Source organism: Pristis pectinata, chromosome 9, assembly GCF_009764475.1.
Source record: "Pristis pectinata isolate sPriPec2 chromosome 9, sPriPec2.1.pri, whole genome shotgun sequence".
NCBI classification, from domain to species: domain Eukaryota; kingdom Metazoa; phylum Chordata; class Chondrichthyes; order Rhinopristiformes; family Pristidae; genus Pristis; species Pristis pectinata.
In genome coordinates this window covers 39,644,301-39,656,529 of record NC_067413.1, presented here as the reverse complement: position 1 = coordinate 39,656,529, position 12,229 = coordinate 39,644,301, and the positions used below count along the sequence as shown (strand labels likewise).

Here is a 12,229-nt window from a genome sequence, read left to right as displayed (position 1 = left end):
TGTCTAAATTAAATGTATCCAACATCGTCAGTATGTTATTCAAATGTTAGAATATTATAAGCAAGACCTCCCATTTAAATATCTTAATATAATACGTTTAAACCATTAATTTATGCTGTCAGTCACTCTTCATTAGATTAAAATGGCAAACCGACCAGTTTTATTTTGGTACATCTTTTTTTTACAATATTTTTATTAATTCCACAAAGAAAATACATAGTACATGAATCGAAAAGAAGATAAAAATACTACTAAATACATTGTGTTAAATCATACTTGAAATCACAATACTGTATATTAGCAATCAAAAATGATAATTAATTAATAACGAATAAATTGGAATAATTTTATTATAAAAAAATCTAAACCCACTACCAAGACTGAAGCTGTTTAGTAAAAAAAGGACAAGGAAAAAATCTTTGACACGTAATGATGTCAGCCAATATCTGTACTTTAGCCACCAGATCAAAGGTTTTGAAAATAGTTCAAAAAAGGTCCCCATGGTGTTTGAAAGTCTAAGTTAGATTCAGAAATTGAACGACGGATCTTCTCTAAATTTAGGTATGACATAACATCCCGTAACCATTGAGTATGAGAAAGCGGAGTAACTTCCTTCCATTTAAGCAACACAGCCCTCCTGGCTATAAGAGAAATAAAAGCCAAAATGTGTCGATCAGAAGTCTCCAAAGTTATATCTTTTTCTCCAACAATCCCAAATAATGCAGTCAAAGGATTAAGTTTAAAATTTATTTTAAAAAGCACAGAAAAAGTTTGAAACACCTTATTTTTTTAAGACTCTGACATGTTCAAAACATGTGAATTAAAGAAGCCTCTCCGTTATTGCATTTATCACAATAAGGAGATATATCCAAATAAAAACGGGATAGCTTGTCTTTGGACAAGTGAGCTCTATGGACCACTTTAAATTGAAGGAGAGAGTGACGGGCGCATAATGATGAAGTATTGACCAATTAAAAAATTTCATTCCAAGTTTTTCTCTCATGTTCACCATACATATTCCAGGATTGATTATTTTTTATTGATCATCAAATGATTCCATCAGTTTGATCCTGTGAATATAAAGAGATTGCTCTTCCAGATCATGCTCCTGTGTTTTTATCTTTAAATCTTCCCAGATTCCCTCAAACAAACAGATTTTGGCATTTTAATCTAACTTTGTTATCTGATAAATACTTCTAAAAATTTTTAGAGAAACAAATTATTCTTTTTAAAGAGAATACGCTGGAAGAGACTCTAGCCTTATTATATGGGATGCTTTTAAAGCTTTTATTAGAGAACAAATTATTTCTTATACGGCAAGCGTTAAGAAAAAAGCTAACAGAGAGAGAGTTGATTTAGCTAATCAGTTGAAACTATTAGACCAAAAATATGCCTTGGATCCAGATCCTGCTCTATATAAAAGGCGAATTAAATTAAAACGAAATATGATCCTTACCGAATTTTAGGTTCTATTACTGGGCAGTCAATATACGAAATCTTACGTTTTGGTTACATTACATTAAACATGAGGTTTGTCCAGTATGGGTTTCTTTGGAAGCTACTTCTGTCAAAAAAAAGTTATTATTTCTTTGCTTGGCTCTTCACTTCCTTTATCATTAAATAAACTAACTGATAATCTGGTAGTTAAATATGCTTTGAGGATTTGGTTACAATTTAGAAAATATTTTGGCTTATCGAGATTTTCTTTGTCTAGTCCCAATTTTTCTAACTGTTTTTTTAAACCTTCTATGACTGATGTAGTTTTTAAAGAGTGGGACAAATTGGGTATTACTTGTTTTCAGGATCTGTTTGTTGGAGGAAATCTTTCTTCGTTTGAACAATTGTCAACTAAATACAGTTTACCTAAAACTCATTTTTTTGATATTTACAAATTAGAGACTTTCTCCGATCTCAATTACACTCATTTCCTATGAGTCCTGATAAGAACTTACTAGATGTAATTTTTAATTTGAAGCCTTTTTATGATGGCTCAATATCTAATATTTATGGCAGGTTATTAGGAATGAGTAAGGCTCCTTTACATAAAATTAAAAATGCTTGGGAATAAGACTTGCAGGTTTCAATTTCTGAGGAAACTTGGAATGAAATTTTTAAATTGGTACATCTTACACATAGATATGACATCTCCAAGAAGGGAAACTGTAATCACCTCCCCTTAACAATCAAATGATGTGGCCATCACAATCAACATCCTGGTGTTTGCTGTTGATCAGAAACTGCTTTTACTTTCCCTAACTTACAGCACAATCACCACCTCCCAACAACCCCAACCATACACCCAGAAACAAAAACATAAGTGAATACCTTTTTGGATCTTTTGAATCCAGATGAAGGGTCTCACCCCAAAATGTTGACTGTCCATTTCCCTCCATGGATGCTGTCTGACTTGCTGAGTTCCTTCAGCATCTTGTGTGTTGCTTCAGATTCCAGTTTCTGCAGTCTCTTGTGTCTTTTAGATGTGGAGGGGAGCAGTCCCACACTTCCCAATCTGCAAGGAATCATGAAACTCATTTTAACTCATGGAGCCAGGGGCTTCCATCTCCATTTCATTGTTGGGTTTTTGGATTTCTAAAAAAACATATGTTTTAGTACTGTAGTGAATTTTAATCAGATTTTCCATTACCTTTTTTTCTAACCAAGAGGAATATAAATTTATGGAACTGTCTTCCTTTGGAGCCCTTTGGATATTCGGAGAGTGAGTATGTTCAAGGCCTTGAAGATATATTTTTGAACACTTGAAGCTTATTGGATGGATATAGGGATCAGATAAGAAATCAGCTGTTGCAAAATCAGCCAGGATCTTATTGAATGGACCATGCTTGATGAAACTTGTGATTTATTCCTGCTTCTATTTAAGTTGTTGGTCTGTGACAATGTAATGTGTTAATTATCTTGCTTCAAGTGACCAATATCTGCAATGTAAGGACAGCAGATGAGTGTATATTTAATCTTGGGGATACAATCCCCATATTTAAATTTCTCTACCCATCCTCTAGTCTCTCCCACTTGTAATGAGGAGGGAGTTAATATTGTTTCCAGTCAGCAAAGCTTTCCCCAAAATTTGGAAAGAACATTATGTCAGTGATTGCAGACAATATTGATAGCCTTCATTGAAAGCAAGTGTCTAACAAAGCAGAGGTGAAAAGCAACAGTGCTCAGCAGGAGAAATACTATGCTTACATGTCCAAAACACTGCTTCATCTACATCACACTGTCTCTTAATGCCACCATGTTACATATACATGACATCATCACACTAACAATATAGTGCTTCATTAATGGAGACACAAGAAAGACTGCAGATGCCGGAAATCTAGAGCAACACACAAAATGCTGGAGGAACTCAGCGGGTCAAGCAGCACCTATTGGAGGGAAGTGGACAGTCAACATTTCTGGTCGAGATCCTTCATCCAGACTGGATCCAGTCCGCTGAGTTCCTCCAGCATTTTGTGTGTTGCTCTAGTGCTTCATTACTATTGCGCAACCTAATTTGCATTGTGCTACCCTATTAACAATTCAGCACCTCATTTAAATTACAGCACTTTAAGGCAATCTTAATTTATATTCACCCCCTCATTTACTTTATACTCCTCTCTGTACATCAGACTAGACCATCTTATTTGCTTGCTATTTACAATACCTCATTAACATACAAAGCCTCATTTACATTATGGTGCATTCTTGAAAATCAGGTTTGTTGGTTGTAGCACAGGAAGTTAAGGAGACTTAGCATCTATTTTCTTCTTTTTTCAGAAGCATTTCATCAAGTACAGAAATACAGGAAGAGATGGAAAAGCTACGGTTGAAGGTTTCAGACATTTACCAACAGCAGGAAAATACAACTTTGACTCTGATGAATGAGTTACGGAGAACACAAGATTTGATCAATGACATCCTCAAACATGTTGGATCTGGTAATAAGTTACAACAATTAGGAACAATGTTATGCAAGAAAATGCATTTCAGTTATTAGATGGGATAGTGAGCTGTGACAAGGATGCAATGAGGCTGCAAGGGGATATAGATGGGTTAAGTGGGTGATCAGGAATGTGGCAAAGAGCGTATAAAGTGAGAAATTGTAAGGCTATTCACTTAGCTGAGAAGAATAGAAAAACAGAGTATCTTTTAAGTCAACAGCAACTTTTAAATGTTGCAGATCAGAGAGATTTAGGTGTCCTTGCACATGAACCATAGAAAACATGCAGGCATTTTTTTCTTCACCATAAGGGATTTGGGCAAAGCCAATAAGGTGAGTAATTATTGGCCATTCTTAAAGGCTCTTGAGAAGGTGGTGATGGGTGACCATCATGAGGGGCTGCAGACCTTCTGGTGAAGGTAAACCCACAATGTTGATTGGGAGTTCCAGGATTTAGGTCCAGTGATGATGAAGGACCAGAGGTATATTTCCACATTAGGAAAGTGTGTCATTTGGACAGGGACCTATGAGTAGTGGTGTTCCTATTCACTAAGTTCCTTTGTCCTCCTTGCTGGTAGTGATTATGTGTATAGGAGATGCTGTGCAAGTAATCCAGCCAATTGACTGCTATGCAGTTGGTAGATGACACATTTTCCAGCCACTGTGGTGAAGAAGGAGGAGAATGTTTTGGGTGGTAAATAGAGCACCAATCAAACAGGTATCTTCCTGGAGAGTATCTGGGATGAGGGCTGTCCTAGAAGGAAAGATTGAAGAAAAACAAATTGACATACCAGAGAATTTGAGGGAATTGGTGATGATCTAATTGAAGCATTAAAGATTTTGAAGGGCAGGACTGATGTTTCCTCTGGCTGGACAGACTTGGCCAGAATTTAGGACTGAATTCCAGAGTAACATTCTTAATCTCTAGAGTTGGGAATCTTTGGAAGTTTCTGCCCACTTGGAAAGCTGAGGATGCTTAACCATTGTGTATGTTCAAGGTGGAGATTAATACATTTTGGAATCCAGGGGAATTGAGGCATAAGGGGATCAGGTGGAGTTGAGGGAGACTGGACATGATCTCGTTGAATAGGAAAGCAGGTTTGGGAGACTGTGTGGCCTGCTCCTGCTATTTTCCCCTATTTCTCATGTTCCTAATCAGACTCAGAGGACTACATTTTCTCCACATCAGAATATCTCTACCTCTGACTTTCCTCCCTTCCTTATTCTTGGCCATTTAAGGTGCCCAGGAAGTGCAGTCTAGTCAGGCAATGGGGTAACACCATGAAAAGAGGGATGATGAAGACTGTCACTTAATTTCACACTCACAGATACTGGCACAGAAATTGGCATTGTGCATATCTTAGGGGTTTCATAGGAGGCACATCTACATGGGTGAGAGACTGGACTCAAGTGTGTAGCAGCCAAAGGGGGGCAGGAATAACAGTTCATGAAAGAGCAAGAGTGCAACCAAATTCTGCTGCAGAGGACTCTACTGAAGACTTGATGGGATCAGCTTTAGTTACATGCAGTACTTTGGTGCATTAGGAGCAGGACAGTCTATGATTAATATCTGGCACCAACGAAGCATTTAATTTTGTGCTGGACTATCTAGCATGGGGTTGCCAACTCCATCAGAACACTTGTAGAGTCTGCCGTAATTCAGTAACCAATTGCTGATGAACTCGTGTCAAAAAAACAGCAAATGAAGGGAAGTCTGAATTAAAAACAGAAAATGCTAGAAACATTCAGCAGGTCAGGCAGCATCTGTGGAAAGAGGAGATTTAATGTTTCAGGTTTGAGGTGCTTTGTCAGAACTGGGAAAGAGAGAAGACAAGTTAGTTTTCATGTAAAGAGAAGGAGGGGAGGGATGGGTAGAGCAAAGGGAAATCTCTGATAGAGTGAAACTAAGTGGGTTAATGTGACAGTTAGAAGCACATTATTGCTTCCTTGTATGTTATGTGTTGCTAATACCAGGGCCATGGGACATGCCCAGCAGGCCAGACTGTACTAATGGAGGGTGAAAAGCTGAGCCAAATCACAGATGCTTGACAGGCAGAAACAAAGAGTGAACTACCTAAAGTTGGAGAATTCAATATTGAGCGACACACAAAGCACTGGAGGAACTCAAGAGGTCAGGCAGCATCTATGGAGGGAAATGGACAGTTGACATTTTGGGTTGAATCCTTCATCTGGACTGCTCCTAACGCACCTAATGCATCCAGTCTGGATGAAGGGTCTCGACCCGAAACGTCGACTGTCCATTTCCCTCTAATAGACGCTGCCTGATCTGCTGAGTTCCTCCAGTGCTTTGTGTGTTGCTCCAGATTCCAGCATCTGCAGTTTCTCTTGTGAATTCAATATTGAGTCCAGAGGCTGCAATGTGCCCAGGTGGAAGATGAGGTATTGTTCCTTGAGTGTGCATGTGCCTCATTGTAACAGAGCAGGAGACCACAGACACATAGGCTAGAGTGGGAATCGGATGGAGAATTAATGTGGCAGACTCCCTTCTGTTACAGGAGTGACCCTGAGCTTCCAGTTTCCTGACACTTTCTGCCAGTCATCCATCTGTGATTTTTGGCTCAGTTTTTCTCTTCCCATTAGTTTAACCTGGCCTGCCGAGCCTGTCCCACTAGCAGCATGTAACACAGACAAAGAGCACAATCCGTTTTGAACTACGACATCAACTGATTTGGTCTCACCCTATCAGAGATATTCCTTTTGTTCTACTTAGCCCTCTTCCAGCTTCTCTGCTACTGAAAACTGGTACCTCTCCTTTCAGTTCTGACAAAGGTCTCGTACCTGAAATGTTAACACTTTCTCTTTCCACAGAAGCTGCCTAACTTGCTGAATGTTCCCTGCACTTTCTGATTAGTTTCTATTGCAACACAATGGCTTCCCCAAAAAGTCTACTTACTGCAGTGAAGTTGAGATTGAAGTTGTACAAGCTCAAATACAAATAGAAAGTGCTGGAGATACTCAGCAGGTTGTGCAACATTCTGTGGAGAGAGTAATGGCAGGTCAATGCTCCTTCATCAGAATTAGGGAAGTGTGAAAAGAAGCACTTTCTGTTTCTGGAAGCTTAAACTGTTGAGCAACATTACCTGCAAAATTGGTGTTCAAAGGTTGCTAGGTATCAGTGGTCCTGCAAACAGTCCTCCAGCAGATTACTAGCATTGCTAAATTAACACCTCTGGGAATTGACAGTGGCTATACAGAACAGGACACAAGGATAACAGCATTCACATTAACAGAGTGAAGTCAGTGTGGTCTTGAGTTGCGGGGGGAGGGGGCGACCTTCAAGTAGTTCTACAGTAGAAATGGTGATAAAATATGCCAGTGAGGTCACCACCATTGACAATCCTGATTGCTAATTCCATTCCTGCAATAGCTGCCAGGATTTCTATTGGGCTCTCCTTTCCTGTACACCAGTTTTCCATTTCTCCTCCTGTATTATCAGGGCTTCACACAACTGAGATGCCCCAGTGGAGGCAGAGGACCGTGAGTTTCGTTTTTTCCTCAAATATCCTTAATGATGTCTAAAATTGCTTCTGGCATCCATTGAGGCTTCTATTAGATCTTGGTTTGGATCTTTCATTGGTTTGGATCTTTTCACCCTTTATTATCCCTCCCTTAAACTCCTGCTGCTACAGCATTACCAAAGTTTCTTCTTTGGCACTCGTGAGCTCCATCTTTTCAGCTAGAATCCCTTTTGGAAGCCACTGAGCATAGCATAAGCAATGAGCCCTAATTATCTCACCACAGGAAATTCTGGGTCTTTGTTCCATTCTGTTCACTCAGTCACAGCTCGTACATGTTGCTGTCTATTCAACAGTAGCTCTCATTACACAAACTGCTCTCTTTCTTTTCAGGAACAGCTTTCACTATACACATAGTTTTGAATTTATTAACTAACAGTCCTCATTACACGTTTTCCTTTATTTTTGTCTGATCACCAACAAATATATTTGCTGCATATTCAAGCGGCTGCCCAATCCTCCTTTGTCATTTTTGACTGGTCACTGGCAGTCACTTGAGGGAATGGAATAAATAGCTGGAAATGGCTACTTCACCATTTTCCTTGCGCTCTATTCACATCCCTATATTACAACTGGAGATTGAAAGGTCCTTCATGAATGTCAGGGTTGTTGTTTTTAATAGAGTTGCGTTGGCGCCACTATGAATAAGTTTCACCTGGAATTTCCCTGGGAGTTCTCCCAATTTTCCACCATTTCTCTGGCAGTAATCCAGGAGAAAGTGTGGAAGTGGATATACCTGCTGTTTCTCCAGGGCCTTTACCAAAGTTACAGTGGACGATTGGGGTAATCTACAGAAATTACAAGCAATTATATCTATAACTTTCATCAGATGTAACATGTTATCCCCTTATTCAAAAAAGGTAGTAGGGGCAAATGTTGTCCCCTTATTCAAAAAAGGTAGTAGGGATAGTCCAGGGGATTATAGACCAGTGAGCCTTACGTCTGTGGTGGGCAAGCTGTTGGAAAGGATTCTTAGAGATAGGATCTATGAGCATTTAGAGAATCATGGTCTGATCAGGGACAGCCAGCATGGCTTTGTGAAGGGCAGATCATGTCTCACAAGCCTGATAGGGTTCTTTGAAGAGGTGACCAGGCAGATTGATGAGGGTAGTGCAGTAGATGTGGTCTACGTGGATTTTAGTAAGGCATTTGACAAGGTTCCACATGGTAGGCTTCTACAGAAGGTCAGAGGGCATAGGATCCAGGGAAGCTTGGCCATGTGGATTCAGAATTGGCTTGCCTGTAGAAAGGAGAGGGTTGTGGTGGAGGGATTGCATTCAGATTGGAGGGCTGTGACTAGCGGTGTCCCACAAGGACTGGTTCTGGGACCTCTGCTTTTTGTGATTTTTATTAATGACTTGGATGAGGGGGTAGAAGGGTGGGTTGGCAAGTTTGTAGACGACACAAAGGTTGGTGGTGTTGTGGATAGTGTGGAGGATTGTCGAAGATTGCAGAGGGACATTGATAGGATGCAGAGCTGGGCTGAGAAGTGGCAGGTGGAGTTCAATCCAGAGAAGTGTGAGGTGGTACACTTTGGAAGGACAAACTCCAAGGCAGAGTACAAAGTTAATGGCAGGATTCTGGGTAGTGTGGAGGAGCAGAGGGATCTGGGGGTTCATATCCACAGATCCCTGAAAGTTGCCTCACAGGTGGATAGTATAGTTAAGAAAGCTTATGGGATGTTAGCATTCATAAATCATGGGATTGAGTTTAAGAGCCGCGAGGTAATGATGCAGCTCTACAAAACTCTGGTTAGACCACACTTGGAGTACTGTGTCCAGTTCTGGTCACCTCATTATAGGAAGGATGTGGAAGCGTTGGAAAGGGTGCAGAGGAGATTTACCAGGATGCTGCCTGGTTTGGAGAGTCTGCATTATGAGGAGAGACTAAGGGAGCTAGGGCTTTACTCTTTGGAGAGAAGGAGGATGAGGGGTGACATGATACAAGTATACAAAATATTAAGAGGAATAGATAGAGTAGACAGCCAGCGCCTCTTTCCCAGGGCACCAAAGCTCAATACAAGAGGGCATGGCTTTAAAGTAATGGGTGGGAAGTTCAAGGGAGATATCAGAAGGAGGTTTTTCACCCAGAGAGTGGTTGGGGCATGGAATGCGCTGCCTGGGGTAGTGCTGGAGGCAGGTACATTGGTCGAGTTCAAGAGATTGTTAGATGAGCATATGGAAGAATTTAAAATAGAGGGATATGTGGGAGGAAGGGGTTAGATAGTCGTAGGCGAGGTTTAAAGGTCGGCACAGCATTGTGGGCTGAAGGGCCTGTATTGTGCTGTACTGTTCTATGATTCTATGGGTCTATGATTCATAATTACATCTTCTTTAATTAAAATTGCATCTTAATACATCTCTATGGTAGCTGGCACAGTTTAAAAAATCCAGTTTGAACTGCTTTTGGTGCAAATTAAACAGGTAATTAAAACAGTACTCAATTCTAATGCAGCACAATATTTTGTAAACATTTTCAACCAATTGTTACAAAACTTGTTTTTGTGCTTTCTATCTTTTCCAAATCCACTTTAGGTGGCAGTGGGTCCCAATCACCTCCTGACTCAACTGAAGATGTTCAGGAAAGCAGTCATAAATGGTAAATTTTGTTCAGTTAAGTCATTTGTATTGTTCAGGGCTATGTAAAGCTGTTGAAGAATTACTACTGTCAATGAAATATAACTCTTATGCATGAGACCACAATCTCTTGCTCTCCTGTCCAAAAATCATGATCTCATGTTTCCAGGCACCAACAATGAATAAAACTTCCCACTAACATTAAATGGGTATTTGGCATAGATTTCCCCAATCCTAAAGCATTTTTGAGTTCGAAACCCTCTGTAAAGGTTCTGTGACATCCAATAACAGATGTCATCTTGCAAACTAAGCACCCAATTAGACCCCAAGAAATTAGTAAGTAAAAGCATGAACTATTTCATTTTCTGTAATATGTTTAAACATTGTGGTATGTATGTAGTCAAACTGAAATATCACGATTTATAGTTTAAGTTTTATCCCTTTAAAAACATAGCATTATTAAATGTTATCTGGGAAAATGACAATCCACATGCAAAACAAAAATCAGCCTTTCAGGGCCAGAGAAATTATTGAGCATCATTATGTCCTAATATACCATCAAAATCTCATTTGCATCTCAATAACAAAGCTTAATATCTTAATGGTTCTTATTGTGAGAATGCTGAGTATATAACTCAGTATTTGCCATGACACGCATGGGTTCTTTGGTGCTGCTATGAACCATCAATTGCCCAAACACCCAAGGCTACATCACACTAAGATCTAAGAATGCAGCAAACTCATCAGGGACGAGAGGTGGTCAAAGCCCACTGGAAGAAACACTTCAAAAATCTCCTCAACTGTGACTCTGTCTTTGACTCCATTCCCCAGCAACCTATTTGGGGAGTCTTGCCATCACTCTTGACCAGCAAGAAAATGAAAATGCCATATCCCAACTAGAAAATAACAATGCCCCGGGACAGAAGGCACGCATGTTGAATTCCTAAAGCTCAGTAGTGAAGGACCTCATTTACAAATCCACAGTCTTATTGTCCACCTCTGGGAAGAGGAGGAGATACATGGAACTTCCCGATGTCCAAATGTGGGAATGACAGAGGGGTCCTCCTCTGTCTGCAATAGGGAAAGTACTGCCATGGTCCTTCTAACAACCTTCTTCCAGTGGCTGGTGAGCAGCTCTCTGAATCACAGTATGGGTTCTTTCCAACTGGAGGCACATTGGACATGATCTTCACCATACAAGCCAGCCCATCAGCCACCATACATGGTCAGTTTCAACCTCACATAAATTTTTGACTCCATCAGTCAGGAGGAACGCTGGAATGTATTCCTAACTTTGGCTGTCTCCAAAGTTTCAGTTCCTGATTACATTTGTTTTATGATGGCATGCAAGCCATGGTACTAACCAATGGGTCAATAACAGAGCCAAACTCAGCGAAGACTGGTGTCAAGCAAGGCTGTGTCATTGAGAAAAGTATCTTGCCACAATGTAGCACTTCACCTCCAACAAACCTCAGAACTAATGGAAAACTGTTCAATCTATTCTGACTACACTTCAGAGACAAATCGAGCTGCAATATGCAGATGATGCTTGTGATTATGCACGCTTGTCCACAAGACAAAGGTCCTCTACCAACCTGCCCCTGCTGCACCACACTGCCCTCTGACAATAAAGGTTCATAGCAAGACTCTGGAAAATGTGGACTTTTTGCACATCTTGGAAGCTACTGGTTGATGAAGGCATACCTATATGATGAAATTCCCCATGCTTTCAATGCACAACCTTTGGTTGATTGACAAAAAGGGTATTTGAAGACCAATATCTCAGACCTGCCACAAAACCTGTGGTCTACCAGGTAGCAGTGATCCCTGGCCTCTTATCTGCTTCTGGGACCTGCTCTACCCGCAGCAGGTATCTCAAGACATTGGAAGGCTACTATCAACAACATTTCTGCAAAATCTTCCAAATTCACTGGAAGGATAAACAAACCAACATCAGTGTCCTCTCCCAAGCCAGCACTGAGGCCCTAATTGCACTCATTTGACAATGTAGGGTGGGCCATATTATTCGCATGCCTGAGACCAGATTCTGGAAACATTCAGTTACGAGCTCTGTCAAGGGAAGAATTTGCCAGGCAGACAGAAGAAAAGATTTAAGGATATGCTTCCTTGAAGAAATGCAATATCCCCACTGACACCTGGCAATCTCTGGCCGATGACCA

The 12,229-nt window shown here is 40.4% G+C and overlaps 1 long non-coding RNA gene across 1 annotated transcript in view; it reads right to left on the bottom strand.

Annotated features, from left to right (window-relative positions):
- Window positions 1-228: 228 nt before the first annotated feature.
- The window catches only part of LOC127574567 (uncharacterized), a 54,915-nt gene continuing 42,914 nt past the window's right edge, over window positions 229-12,229 (bottom strand). Inside the window, exons 4-5 of the long non-coding RNA XR_007956925.1 lie at window positions 2,326-2,509; window positions 229-641 (exon numbers count right to left, since the gene is read on the bottom strand). This is a non-coding gene — a long non-coding RNA (uncharacterized LOC127574567). The remainder of the gene's footprint in view (window positions 642-2,325; window positions 2,510-12,229) is intronic.